The sequence below is a fragment of the Gastrolobium bilobum genome, unplaced genomic scaffold, assembly GCF_033153095.1.
Source record: "Gastrolobium bilobum isolate Gb01-03AN ecotype WA unplaced genomic scaffold, APGP_CSIRO_Gbil_v1 utg688, whole genome shotgun sequence".
Lineage (NCBI taxonomy): Eukaryota > Viridiplantae > Streptophyta > Magnoliopsida > Fabales > Fabaceae > Gastrolobium > Gastrolobium bilobum.
The window spans coordinates 40409-44006 of NW_026897255.1; the positions used below are offsets into that span (position 1 = coordinate 40409).

The 3598-nt window shown below is 41.1% G+C and overlaps 1 non-coding gene across 1 annotated transcript; it reads right to left on the reverse strand.

The window, feature by feature from the left end:
• Nucleotides 1–1592: 1592 nt before the first annotated feature.
• Nucleotides 1593–1699, reverse strand: LOC133305300 (small nucleolar RNA R71). Its single transcript, XR_009750754.1, has one exon. It is a non-coding gene; the product is annotated as a small nucleolar RNA R71 (small nucleolar RNA).
• Nucleotides 1700–3598: the final 1899 nt, after the last annotated feature.

Sequence of the window (3598 nt, forward strand, 5' to 3'; positions counted from 1 at the left end):
ATCAGCCATGAGCTGAACTATCTGTGGAACGGGTAAACTGTGAAACTCTTAAAGAACTATTTTCAAAACTCTTGACCGAAGCTTTTTGTATTTCTTTGGCTAAGTAAGCTATATTCATTGTGCGCCAATAGAAATTGGGTACATACTGAGAAAGGAACTTCCATAAGGAAGGGATTTCAGACAGCTTAGCCATTGGGGAAGGTAGATGTCATGGCAAAAACGCTACTGTCACCTTAGGAATAAGGGGCCAACTCGTCCATTTTAAGGTTCTGAACTAAGTACCTGTTGGAGTAAAGGAATATAGAAACTTGTGAGCCATCTAGACCATGAGCTGAGGAATCAGAGTTGGCAGGCAAAGAAACTGGGACAAAGCCAAAAGTTGTTAAGTCTTGAGCAGAGAAAGGAGCCCCTTTAAGAGTGAAGCAGTGCATCTGTTCCTTCTGTTAAACTGTTTTAACCACTACCCTGTTGTCTCTTGATTATAGTTATTTCTGTTTTAGTAGTTTTATTTTTTTTTATTTAGTACTTATAAAAACTCCAATGATTGTTATCTCACCTTCTTCTAAACAGGAAGGATCACATACATAACGCAGCGAGCAACTGTTTGCCATCAGATTGAACCTACTGCTCCTAAGGAACGTTGTCAAGACAGTAGGGAACGTTTGACCAGACAGTTCATTTACTAACTTTTCTTCTCATTTGCACTCTTTATAAACAGTGATAAAACAATAATTAGCACTCTATCCTCGTGGGAATGATAATTTGGGCATTAATACTCCCTTTATTACTTGTTGCGTGCACTTGCGCACTTGGGTTGGAACTAAAGGACGAATCTGTGTTCTGCAAGAACAGAGGAACGTCCCCTATCAGAACTTATATTTTTCCACCATCAGAAAACCACCCAACAAGTTTTTGGCGCCGTTGCCGGGGATAGAAACACTAATTGTTGTTCTTATCATTGTTTTCTAACTCATATACTGTATATCTGACTTTACTTTTATATTTTTTTTCTCTTTATTAGTGAATCTGTTGTGCATATATATACCCTGTGCTATTGGTTTATGAGTGAAGAGTTTGAAACAGACTCTAACCACTCCATTGAAGTACCTGAGTTTCTCTTTGATCCTGAGCCAGAACGTACACTCCATAGGAGAAGAAGGAACCTCAGGGAAGAATTTCCTGAAAACATGGCTGATCACAATAATAACAATGAAGAGGTTCCCCCTGAACAGAACTTCAGAACTTTGGCTGCTCCTTTCAGGAACAGACCAGATATGGGAGTAATCCTTCCCCCTGTAGCACCAAATTTTGAACTAAAACCTATCATGTTCCACATGATTAGGGAAGCAGAGGTCTTCAATGGACTCCCTGCAGAAGATCCTTACACACACCTCACAACATTCCAAGATATTTGTGATAATTTTAAAGCTGAGGGTGTAACAGAGGAGAGCATGAGAATGAGGTTGTTCCCTCACTCCTTGGGCTTAAAAGCTAAAACATGGATGAAAACTCTCACCCCTGGATCAATCCACACATGGGAAGAACTCTCTAACAAGTTCATAGAGAGGTTTCTCCCAATGTCTCGACAAGCTGATGTTAGAGCTGAAATCTCTAACTTCAGAATGTTTCATGGAGAAAATCTCTATGAAGCATGGGAGAGATACAAGGACACCATAAGAAAATGTCCAAACCATGGGGTAGAGAGTTGGGGAGTGTTACAATCTTTCTATAAAGGACTTGACCATACTTCTCAATCTCACCTAGATTTTGATGCTGGAGGATATTTCTTTACAGGAACACTTGAATCAAGGTACGAAATCATAGAAGGGACTGCTGAAAGATGTCTCCAATGGCCAATAGACAGAGTGAGCCTAGTAAGGAAGCCAGGCATGCTAGAACTGGATACACAAACAGCCATGGAAGCCCAGCTGGCATCACTCATGAATGAAGTGAAGAACCTGAGAGATGACCAAGCAGCACCAAGGATGGAAGTCTTACAACTCACAGCAACTGAAACAGAACCATGCTCAGCCTGTGGTGACCTTCATGACTCAACAGACTGCCCATCCACTGCATTGGTGTGTTATGCAGAAAATTTTGGCAATAGGAACTTCACCAGAGACAATCAACAAGCACGATGAAATACACATTCAAGCCCTGGAGGAACTATCATTAATGGAGGCCACCCATTAACCAGAGACCATTCAACAATAATCAGCAGCAGTATCAGCAAGGTAGCAGCAGTGGAACATTTGAACAAAGGAGAAACAACTACGTTCCTTTCCACAGAGATGACCAACGCAACAACACCCTGGAAAATTATGTCAAGGAATATGTCACCAGGAATGATGCAGTGGTAAGGAACATTGAGTCCCATCTGGGGCAGATTGTTGCCAACCTTCAAACCAGAACACCAGGATCACTACCAGGGGACACTGAGGTCCCCTTAACCATTTCTGAAACCCCTTGAGAGGTAAGTACCATGTCTAGCTAAAAGACATTAAACTAAGCGCTGACTGGGAGGCAACCCAGTAGATACATTTGCTCTCTTACAAAGAGCTAAGTTTTGGGGTGGTTATCCATAACCACATAGCTCCCAAAAAGGAGGGAACGTCTGATGTTCCTCTCCAAAAAGTCCAAATAAAGTACGTTCTGTTCCAGAAACGTAGTTTTGGGGTGGTCCCTGACCACACAATCCCAAAATATATATATATATATATATATATATATATATATATATATATATATTTTGTTATATGTTCATTTAGATTTATTAAATAATAGGTGATAGGTTAGTACGTCCCTTTTCCTTACTTAGTACTCACTATTACATGTTTTCTTATTATTTATTTCAGTTAGTTATTTATTTATTAGTTAGGAAAAGACAAAGGGAACGTTTCTTGGGTTAGGAGATAAGAGTGACTGGGACACCTGTCCCTACTGAGTCACTTAAAAAGATACGCAGCCATATCCAATTTGCATTCATTGCAATTCTTGGAAACGCGCGCAGAAAAAGCAACCGTCTCCTCAACCATTAAGGAAACTGCACCCTTTCCTTTTCCCTTTCTCCCACATCTTAACCTAAACTGTTCCATCTTCTCACACTCATCCCATCAGTAAATGGTCACCTACTGCTGACCACTCGTTCTGTAACTTCCCCATTCCACTACCTCTTCAACCTCCTATCCTTAACCTCCACGTCCCAGAAACCTTTCATTTTCGCACCCACATTCTATTTAAACTCGGTCTCTGATTTCTTCAAGTTCTACTACTTCCATTCAACTCAGAACCCTTTTATCCCTCCTGCATTTGTGCCCTAACTCCCTTTCTGAACAAAATGACTAAGCTTTCATTTAAAGTGACCCCTGTAGCCAACCGCGGCGAAGAACCAGAGCTCGTTGATCCTACCATCATTCTGTACCCATAAAGGAACATTTCTCTGCATCAGGACAAAGTGGTTTTGCCCCCATTTGTGAAGAAATCACTGGACAAACTTCGATGGTTGCTTTTCGTCACTGATGACTGTGAGTTGAACTTGAACTGGGTGGGAGAATTCCTATACCAGACGAGGAGGCTGCCCAAAGAGAAGGCACTTGAT